Genomic DNA, 11,826 nt, shown 5'->3' with positions numbered 1-11,826 from the left:
CCAACAAGCATTTCTCTATGAAACAGACAGCAACATTTGTTTGCAAAGCAGATGTAGTTTTGTCATTTACAAAGTTTTAAATGTTCATTTCCCAGTGTTGACTCCTATGCAGACTAAGGAGGTTTACACACAGTGCTCTCTGTGTTCCTCAGCAGCAGCCTGGGGAGAAAATGGGAAACCATGCTCAAAGCTGCCTTGAACTACAATATTGTAGTTTTATTTATGATGACATGACCATCTGTCATACAGCCTTTTTCAGCGAGGCAAGAAGAGTCTGGCAGCCTGCTCCTTGTCTCCCAAATGTTAGCCTCCTGCCTGCTCTTCTCAACACTCTCTTTTGACCAGTTTCTTTCTCAAATCAAAGCACTCACAGTAGTAGCCTTGCCACAGGGTACAGGACCGAGGGCTTAAAGAAACACAGAGCAGTGCCATTTTTCTCAAGAACTGGTTGCAAAACCCAAGTAACTACTACAGGTTTAAAAAACCAGATGTGACTGTAAGCTTCACACACTTAAAATCCCACCTGCAAGCAAACAGAATCAAAATGATCTGAAATAATTTCAACAGGAATAATAACCAGCCAGTTCAATAAACCACAGTTTAGCCAAAGCATAAAGCTGACTTCCAGTAATGAATAACTGTTTGATTACATAGTATTTTAACACATAGGTTCTCTATATAAAGTAGCATCCTGACTTGAACAGCCATTGGATCAAGAAAGTCTTCAGTTCCCAGTGGGCCAAAGCCTTGCAAATGATGCATGAAAACTATCAGTCTTATCTGGAATAAAGTAAAGAAAACATTCATATTTGAAGGAAAGATGTCCCTTGTTAGCTCAGATCTCACCCACGGAGATCCGCAGATTAGTCACACAGAATCACCAAGGTTGGAAGAGACCTCAAAGATCATCAAGTCCAACCTGTCACCACAGACCTCATGACTAAACCATGGCACCAAATGCCACATCCAATCCCTTCTTGAACACCTCCAGGGATGGTGACTCCACCACCTCCCTGGGCAGCACATTCCAATGGCTAATGGCTCTCTCAGTGAAGAACTTTCTCCTCACCTCGAGCCTGAACTTCCCCTGGCGCAGCTTGAGTCTACACATTGCAGGATAAAATTTGTGCCAAATCCAAAGATACAGCTAGCAGTTAATGGTAGTTAATCAGAAAACAATGCTGTCAGCTGAAAATGTCTGTGAAGCATTGGCATGAGGAGTTAATACTACCACAACCACCACATTGCAGTTACCAACAGTAACAGCACCCAGAAGAGACTGCAGCTCTTCACCATAGTTAAAACATGTGACAAAAGATTGCTGCATATGCCAGGGAGAATATATACCAGAACAGAGCAAAACATGTGCCAACAAACCTAAACCAAATAAACTAACAAAATACCTGGTTAGGTAAAACAAACATCAGAACTGAGTTTAGTTAATGCAAATTCAAGCTCAGTGAAAAATTCCAGTTTTGCTTAATTACTAGGAATTAAGGGCTAGAACAATAGAGCTATGTCATAGATACCACACTCATGAGTGGAATGTGGCAGCGCTCTGTTGTTCACAGAAAATAGCCACACAGTCCTTTTCTTCACTTACAGGAAATCCTTTCTCATAAAGTTGTGCCAGTCCAGTTGTGAATGAGAACAAGACAAGAAGCCTGCCCATTTCCAAAGTGTGGCAGCATTCGTCCTGTTGAAATCTGTGAAACAGATTTATGTACTGTTCTAGTAAAATGTAGGAGTTGTTTTTTCTGTTGGCATTCTCTCCTTCAACAATAAAAATCTGTTTATATTTAAATCTTCAACTAAAATGCAAGGTGCTAAACAGCCCTCAAAATCAGGAGGTGTCCTTGTACGATTTTTCACCTAGAAATTCCAGATATTGCAAAAGAAAATGTAAGGAGTTCTGACATCACCTAAATAGTTCATATCTTTCAATCAGCCATAATCAATAGTATGCACACCTTATTCTTTATTTGTAATAACCAATGGCAATAAGGAACTCCTAAGTCAATAGGTTAGATGTTAGTCAGTTAGAGGGTAGAAAGGCTCTGCAGAGGGACCTCGACCGACTGGACAGATGGGCAGAGTCCAATGGGATGGCATTCAACAAGTCCAAGTGCCGAGTGCTGCACTTTGGCTACGGCAATCCCATGCAGAGCTACAGGCTGGGGTCAGAGTGGTTGGAGAGCTCCCAAATAGAGAGGGACCTGGGGGTGCTGATCGACAGCCACCTGAACATGAGCCAGCAGTGTGCCCAGGTGGCCAAGAGGGCCAATGGCATCCTGGCCTGCATTAGGAATAGTGTGGCCAGCAGGAGCAGGGAAGTCATTGTGCCCCTGTACTCTACTTTGGTTAGGCCACACCTTGAGTCCTGTGTCCAGTTCTGGGCCACTCAGTTTAAGAAGGACATCAAAACACTTGAAGGTGTCCAGAGAAGGGCAACAAGGCTGGGGAGAGGCCTTGAGCACAAGCCCTATGAGGAGAGGCTGAGGGAGCTGGGATTGTTTAGCCTGGAGAAGAGGAGGCTCAGGGGTGACCTTGTTGCCCTCTACAACTACCTGAAAGGTGGTTGTAGCCAGGAAGGGGTTGGTCTCTTCTCCCAGGCAACCAGCACCAGAACAAGGGGACACAGTCTCAAGCTGCGCCAGGGGAGGTTTAGACTCGAGGTGAGGAGGAAGTTCTTCACCAAGCGAATCATTGGTCATTGGAATGTGCTGCCCAGGGAGGTGGTGGAGTCACCATCCCTGGAGGTGTTCAAGAGGAGATTGGACGTGGCACTTGGTGCCATGGTCTAGTCATGAGGTCTGTGTTGATAGGTTGGATTCGATGATCCTCAAGGTCCTTTCCAACCTTAATTATACTGTTTTGCAAGTGCAAGTTTCCTGGGAGACAAGCACAGCTCCTGCTCCATCCCACGCTGCTGGAAACACGCTGCACGTTCCACAGCGGATTCTCCGATTCTTTGCACAGTCTGCCATGGCCATGGAGAATCTGCAACTGTAGACAGAGCTATGCAGCAATTCTATAGTTAGGTCAGAGGATGATGTAACGTCCATCATACTGTTCCATGTCATCTAACCCTTTAAAGAAAAATAAATCCCCAATGACAAAACACGTACCTTTGAACCAGCTCATGGTCTCAGGAAGACAGAAACAAAGTAGATAGCACAGGGGAAAAAAAGTGCAAACCACCCCAAACTATTTTGGTTGGAATAGAGTGTAATGACACAGCCCAAATTCTACTTGTTTTCCCCATGAGTCATGCTATCCCTTTCTAAGTATTTAGACTAAGTGTTTGAAATCTAATGATCTAATTCAGGGGAATATTATTCTATCTGCTGTTGACGATAAAAATCCACCACACTTACCAATCTCAAACCACCACACTTATAATCCACACTTAAAACAGGTTTTTATTAATCAGTAAGTAACAGTAACTGAATGCACATAAATAACTCCAGTAGCCAAGAGAAGATACAAGCTGCCCCCTCCACCCCCGCACTGGGTTACTGTGTCATGTTTGATTACCACCATTTGAACTTTGTGACCTACTTTCAGAAAATACTGTAAGAGCTGTTGCACAAGCTGTACTGGCCAACAGTAACAACACAAGCTTCAGTGTGCCACTGAATGGGGTGACTGTTGACTGTTTTTATTTACTTGGAAAATTTCCTAACATAGCCTTCTAATAAAAAAAAAAAACCCAAACACCAAACCCAACTTGTGAAAGATCTGACACATAAATGTGCACCTTAGAAAGGGAATCTCTTCAAAACGTGCAGAGACTCCAGTGCGCAATCAATTTGCATAACAAGTCTAATGCGTACCGCGACATCGAGACCAGTGTCTTTTCAAAGTATGAAAATACATTTCCACTTTTAAATGTATGTTAAAAGTAAATCAAAAAATTAACAGCCACAGAGTCACAGCTGGATAGGCAAGAAGTAAAGCCCTATGAGGAGAGGCTGAGGGAACTGGGGTTGCTCAGCCTGGAGAAGAGGAGACTCAGGGGTGACCTTATCACTCTCTACAACTACCTGAAGGGAGGTTGTAGACAGGCTGATGATGGTCTCTTCTCCCAGGCAGCCAGTACCAGAACAAGAGGACACAGTCTCAGGCTGCGCCAGGGGAGGTTCAGGTTGGATGTTAGGAAGAAGTTCTATACAGAGAGAGTGATTGCGCTATGGAATGGGTTGCCCAGGGAGGTGGTGGAGTCGCCGTCATTGGGGGTGTTCAGAAGGAGACTTGATGGGGTGCTTGGTGCCATGGGTTAGCTGTTTGGGTGGGTTGGATTGGTTGATGGGTTGGACACGATGATCTTGAAGGTCTCTTCCAACCTGGTTTGGTTTATTCTAATAAAGGTTTATTCTAATAAAGCCCTGGGAAAAAGGGGAAGATGGAAAGCTAAACTAAAGGCTGAGAGGAGAAATGGGCACCATTCAGTAATAGTGAAGCAGCTACAGGAACTATGTGTACTCTTTTAAAAGTACTTTTTATTATGACTTTTAAAAGATGGATTTAACAGGCAATTCTTTTTCTTTTCAAAGAAGAACTACTCTCTATGAATAAACAACAATAATCTAGAAGAGAAGTATTTGTGGAGCAAGATTAAAAACACTAACTCGTTTAAAGGAGATGAACCTTCAAGTTGGAGGCTCTCAATTAGACCCTAAATCCTCAGCCAAAATGACTTACTTCAGAACCTCCCTGGGTAGAGCAAGAGTTTAGAAACAAATGCTGCTCCCAAATATTAATTCTGTCTGTATGTTTAATAGTGATAACATTTCTCACAGGATCTTTTCACATCATCTTCTTGCCACAAAGCTCTTAAAACTGGTCTTACTCATTGGAAGGGACCACAAGGCACTGATTTGACCTGCTGACAAATTCCATCAGCATAATGACTGGATGACTACCCCATCCATTCCTCCTGCCTTTTTATTCAGCAGACACTTGCTAACTCAGTGACTATGTTGACAACAAGCTACATTCACTAAATCCTTTCCTCACCACTGGGGAACTAACTAACTAACTAATGCTGTATCTGATTTGTTTGTCATAAATCTCCCATAAGGTTACTTTTTATTTTTTCCTCCTTACTTCTTACAGCTTCAGTGCCTACAATATGGACCTAAGATGTAAACCAGTAATGTTTTATTTGGTTTTCCAAATAATTTATAAATTATGGATTTTCTCCTAGAAAAGCAGTAAAAAAAAAAAGCCATCATGTGCCTACTATTCAGGAGAGAGGTCCTGCATCTTAAAAAAGTTACAACTTCAGTAAGAAGCAACAGGCTCTTACCTCAGCAGAGGAACTGCTGCCCTGCATTAGGAATAGCGTGGCCAGCGGGAGCAGGGAAGTCATTGTGCCCATGGACTCTGCTTTGGTTAGGCTGCACCTTGACTCCTGTGTCCAGTTCTGGGCCCCTCAGTTTAAGAAGGACATCGAAACACTTGAACGTGTCCAGAGAAGGGCAATGAGGCTGGGGAGAGGCCTTGAACACAAGCCCTAGGAGGAGAGGCTGAGGGAGCTGGGATTGTTTAGCCTGGAGAAGAGGAGGCTCAGGGGTGACCTCATTGCCCTCTACAACTACCTGAAAGGTGGTTGTAGCCAGGAAGGGGTTGGTCTCTTCTCCCAGGCAACCAGCACCAGAACAAGGGGACACAGTCTCAGGCTGCACCAGGGGAGGTTTAGACTCAGGTGAGGAGGAAGTTCTTCACCAAGCGAGTCATTTGCCATTGGAATGTGCTGCCCAGGGAGGTGGTGGAGTCACCGTCCCTGGCGGCGTTCAAGAGGAGATTGGACGTGGCACTTGGTGCCATGGTCTAGTCATGAGGTCTGTGATGATCCTCGAGGTCCTTTCCAACCTAAGTTGTACTGTGATACTGTGATACTGTGAACTGCTCCTGCAGGCATGTGCAGGTTGTGAAGGCAACAGGGCATTCTTCATTCTTTTCCAAGAAATGAACCTTTCCTTTCCAAATGATTAGAGCCTCTCAGTCAATGCAAGGGTAGGAAAAAGAGCCAAACCCCAAGTTGGGAAGAACTAAACCGGTTTCTTTTCCTCCTGCCTGCCAGATAGCTGTCAGCTCACAGTCTGCAATTCAAAATAATGGTGCTGCTGCACTGACTTGAATTTTGCTAAAACACTCATATTTATTTGGTTGGTCTGACAGCTTGCCATATGCTGTGTGGCCAACAACACAGGCAACAGAACAGGAATGATAATTTTCAAAGCTTGTATCTTCAATCACATCCAGATGGCTTTGCAGAGGGAAAAGACAAGGCTCCTCTATGGTCTCAGGACTTTTTTCCTTACTACAAAAATAACCCCAAACAACCAAAACTCCCCCACCAAACCAAAAACAATTTAAAGAAATCCCACAACCAGCTAAGACATTTGAGCTTATGTCATCAAAAGCTAAATAAAACTTTGTCACAGAAAAGCTTTAGGCAATCTAAACACTGAGATTACTATTAGCTTTCTGCAGAATACTGAGCCAAGAATCAGGCCAACTCAAATGCAGAATCAGATGAGCTATACCTGGAGACTTTACCAAATAAAACCCAAGGCCTTTGGAAGAGCTGCCAGCTCTTACAAGGAAAACAATAGCTCTGTTTGGGGTCCCTGAGTATTTGGGCATGTCTCAATGTTTTTCCTAACTCTCATTTGCCTTACCAACTTCCCTTTCAAGCCCAAGATGCAAGAAGAGTTTCTGACAACTGCACAGTGTGTACCAGGTAGAACTTGGAAGCCTAAATTGTATCCACATAGCAGGGTATTGCTGATGAGGTACACATGAACTGCAACATACCACTACTCACATACCACATGCAACATAACATACTTTGCAGTAATATACTAACATTGTATTTGCCCAGTGAGTCCCAGAGGAGCTTTGGAGCTATGATGATGGGTGCTCATCTTTTTATGGGCTACCACTTTGAGAGTAAAAACTGTCAAATACAGGGAAATTAATGACAACATGCAGCTGATTAAGAGATTCTTCTGAAGCCTTCTAAACCATGATAATGGAGTGTTTAAAAATCTGACCATCTGCTGAAAGAAAAGCAAGCCAGCAAAGCCCAGCCATTGCACTGAGTAGATATTCTTTTACAGTTAAAGCACTTCTGGCTGGCTTTTGCAAATGATATTTCATCAAAAAAAGGAAGAAGTGGAGCAATCAAGGAAAATTAGCAAAAGCATTGCACTGGATTGCAAGCATTAATCATAAAGCAACAAGATGTTTATCCTTTTCAAGCCTACTTTCCCACCTAAGAAACACAATCTCCAATAAAAAAGGAAATTAATAGGATTAAAATTGGGACAGGAAAATCTCAAATTTAAGTGAAAGTGGAAGGTTAGAATACTTCCCTCCTCCCCTCCCTCCCTCCCTCCCAAATGGAAAGTATTTACCTTATTCCAAAAGCACTATGGAAAGCATTAGATTGCTACAGAAAGTATCCAGCATTTTTGGAAGTGTGTAGGTAGTATAAAATGCTGGGGTTTTTTAGGAAGTATCAGCTCAGTAACTATTCCTGGAAAGACCCAAAAGTAGAAACTTTTCTTACTCTATCTGGTATTAAACAACGTAAGCAGAGAAAAGAGACCACGTCTTAAGACTGCAAAAGGCTGAAGCTTAACTTAGAGCAACATACATTTAAACACTCAGCATCTTTACAGCAAAATGAATTTTACCATTGTTAACCAAGTCTGGCTGTACAGACAAACACAGTTGCTAAGAGTTTTGCTAACTGAATGTCTCTTACAGACTTGAAAGGACCGTTAGATGAAATATAATGGCACCTTTGATTGCTGTGAATAATCAGTTACTTAATGTCTGAGTGCTTCAAATGTATGCCACTCCATTTAGGAGGAGAAGAAAAGCAGCATGTGTATAAACGTAAGGTAAAAACTGTCAGGCTAGGTTCAGCCTTCAGGACTTAGCAACTTTTCCAAAACTTTGGCCCAGTAAGAGCAGTGAATGGAGGAAAAAAAAAATCATCAGATATTTATGCATGACTTCCTGTGTTCAGTCAGGTTTAGAGCAGTGTTGGAAGGCATAGTTTTGGAAGTGTGCTGTCTACATTTTTAAAGATTTGCATTAATCTTTCTTTTTCCTGGTTACAAATCTTTCTAAACCAGAACCTCTGTGCCCTCCATATGATCTCCAGGCTTTTTACAGAATCAGTAAGAGAAGCTGGAGAAGTAGGAGATGCTATAACTGATGTTGTTTATACACACATGAGTTTGAGGTCTGTTGTTTTATAGGATAGGATAGGATAGGATAGGATAGGATAGGATAGGATAGGATAGGATAGGATAGGATAGGATAGGATAGGATAGGATAGGATAGAATAGAGTAGAGTAGAGTAGAGTAGAGTAGAGTAGAGTAGAGTAGAGTAGAGTAGAGTAGAGTAGAGTAGAGTAGAATAGAATAGAGTAGAATAGAATAGAATAGAATAGAATAGACCAGACCAGACCAGACCAGGTTGGAAGAGACCTTCAAGATCATCGCGTCCAACCCATCGACCAATCCAACCCACCCAAACAGCTAACCCATGGCACCAAGCACCCCATCAAGTCTCCTCCTGAACACCTCCAAATTTTATGTGATTTAGGGCTCAGCAACTTGGAGAAGAGAATTACTCTAAGCATGATTTTGAAAGTTGGTCTAGAATACAAAGCTAGCTGGTAACTTTAGGTGTTCTAAATTGTGCTGTGGCCATTTTGGCATGGATTTTTTCAAAGTATTTCAGTGAAACTATGTAAGACAATAATGTAGGTTAGTCCTTGTCATGGGTCGAGTTGAATCTGCTGGGTATTCAGTATCATGATGCTGTCATGCTGTTACAATTTGAAAGGGGAACTTTAGCCTAGTCCCTGATTGCAAAAGACTGAAAGTAAAATTATTACCATTGGATACTAAAGACAAATAATATCTATGTAATTAATTGGCTTGCTAATGGACATATAGAGGCATAAACAATTGTTTCTCCTCTTCTCTTCTCTCTCTCTCTTCCATGGCCTTGCCAGGTCTATGTCTGTTTTGACTACTGTGTGAGGTAATGAGAAGGAGGGAGAGAGCTGAGGTGAACAGGTCCCCTGGACCCATCCAGGGGGGTCTGAGGAGTTTCTGTGTTGTTTATAAACAGCAATTAGAGAGAGAGGGAGAGAGAGAGAGAGAGAGATGGAGAGATAGAGATAGAGAGATAGAGAGAGAGAGAGATAACATATATTGTGTATTTGATACATATTCATTGCATTTCATATTTCTAGAGTTTAGTTTACTTGTAAACACAGCTCCATGGACTTCCATCCCAAGCTGAGCTGGTCTGGCTAGTCTGGCTAGTCTAGTTTCTCCAAATTAGTTGGGGGGTAATTTCAACCCTCCACACATACCATGTTCAAAATGAAAGTGTTGGCCAGAGCAAAATATTATGAGGCTTGGTGTTCAGATTGTAACATAAGAGGCTTCCTGTTCTGGTTGCTAATTCCAGCTTCCAGGTTTGGGGTGCTGGTCTTTTCTGCTGGGCAGGCTGCTGCATAGTTGGGGTGGGGGGAACTGTTTACTGCTGGCTTGTGCTGCTGCTTCTGCTTTGGCCTTATCTCAACCCATTTTTTTGTGTGTGTTACTTTCCCTCCTGCCTGTGTGTGGGGCTGAGTGCTTGCTGGTGAGGGTGGGCTGTGTTAACCCAGGACTCATTGTTACTTGGTTCAATTTATGACAGTTGATTTTGTTATGTATTTTCTAAATAAGAGGGTGTTTTTAAAACTTAATACTTTAAGGAAACAATACAACAAATTATTACAAAATAGGCATTCAAGCTACAAAATAAATTACTCATTTAAAACACCTTAAGATTCAGTAATGTGGAAAACCAGCTGGGTGTAATGATTTATGTTACTTACAGGTGACTTTTCAATCCTACCTAAAATCCACATGATAAAATACCCCATCAAGTATGGTATATAAATACCACATGGCCTTTCACTACAATGCCACATGACACACATTTTATGGCACAAAGTAATTTCTAAAATCAGATATTGAATCTCAAAAAAGGCAGCAGTATTACAACACTCCCCCAACATAAAACAGCAAACAAACTACCTACAACTGCTTAGATCCTGTTTGCAAGCATATCACTGGCTTTTTAAAGTGCAGCCAACTAAATGATACATATCTAATTACCTTATATTAAGTTTCCATGCATACACCTACCAAACATTAGTGTCAAACCAACCATTTACCGACCAACCAAAAACATTCTGAAAGGTTAAAGGTTTCATAAATTTCAAACAAACCCCAAGAAAAAGTTCACGAGCATTCAGCAAAAATTATGCCTGTGCTCCCCCTTCTGCATCAACCAGAACTAACAGTAGGCCTTCAAAGTGCAGTTATGGGTGACAATGACACACAGAAATGGAAAGTTATAGAACAGGGAAATGAGAGTGGTTTCTGTGGTTTAGAACACAGAGATAAATGCACACCTTCAATTTGTTAGACTAAGAGCATTCAGACATAGGTATGCATATGTAAACACACACCCCCACCATACTTTTTTTTCTTTATACCACATGACTATCCAGCAATAAATTGTATTAGCAATTGCTTTCTAAATCAAGCCTTACAGAACTGCTCATGATGACAAATGAATTATACATACTAAACTTCCAAAGTATTGTGTAGAAGATCACTGATTTTCTGACGTCGCTTCTAAGGCTCTTTATTCAGGCAGCAAATATGTTTCATGTAAATTATAGCTAATTACTAAAGTTTATTAAATACAGATGAAAACAGTTCCACATACTGCCAATGAAAGTCAGACTACTGTGATACTTTGAAAATTACCTGAAATAAAGCTATAATCTGGTTTGGGTTTGAATAAGCTGGCTGCTGTGTAACAGGGTTTGCATTTGAACAACTGTCACCCATTACCAGCTGGCTTCTGCGCCAGTCTAACACACAATAAAACCATAACCTGGGAAACCACAGCAATTGCTGACAGTGGGGAAAATGGATGATAAAAATACAGCATGGTCCACTAGAGCTTATCTCAAGTGTAAGAATGAAAAACAAATGGTTTACAAGCAATGCCATTTAATCACTGACATATCACCAGAGCGTCAACCTTTTGTTCTGATCCCCAGCTTTCCCAGCTGCCTGTCTCCAAAAGGAAAACAAAAGGAGCTCAGAGACCCATTCAGAAGAGTAGGGACTGCTCAAAATGGAAATAACAATGGTCCAGTGAAGGACAGAGAGTGAAACAGAAAACCTGCTTTATGTTAGAGGAACATCAATTTCTGCTCTCTAAAGTAAGACAAGTTGTATTTTCAGCCACAGTGGTGGGAGAGGCAATCAAGATGTGTAAATGACAAAAATATTGTTACTTTTTCAAACAGACACAGTATACAAATATCTGTGTACAAGAATAGATAATTATGGAAATTTATGGAAATTTGATTCATGGCATTTTTAGGGCTCTGTGCAGGCAGCTCTGAACAACAAAATATTTAACAATTATGGGGAAAAAAAAGGGAGGAGAACAAGCCTGGTTTATGTTCAGTTTCAGATCATGGGACTGTTTACATCCTTCCAATGACCAGTGCATTCATCCACTTCGTCCACAGGACTCTAAGCCAGTAAGAGTTGCTTGACCAAATGAAGCAATTCTCAGTCCCTAGAGTAACATCAAAAAAACCATACCTTGGTTCTGCAAAATCTGCTCCAGCAGTCCCTACGACAAAAATCTGCAAATCACAGTGTTGTAAGAATCTAAACCCCAAGATCCTGCCACAAAAGCTTGTTTCT

This window comes from Melanerpes formicivorus, unplaced genomic scaffold, assembly GCF_026170545.1.
Source record: "Melanerpes formicivorus ecotype bairdi unplaced genomic scaffold, bMelFor1.0.p_v2 SCAF_12, whole genome shotgun sequence".
Lineage (NCBI taxonomy): Eukaryota > Metazoa > Chordata > Aves > Piciformes > Picidae > Melanerpes > Melanerpes formicivorus.
This window is presented reverse-complemented; position numbering follows the sequence as displayed.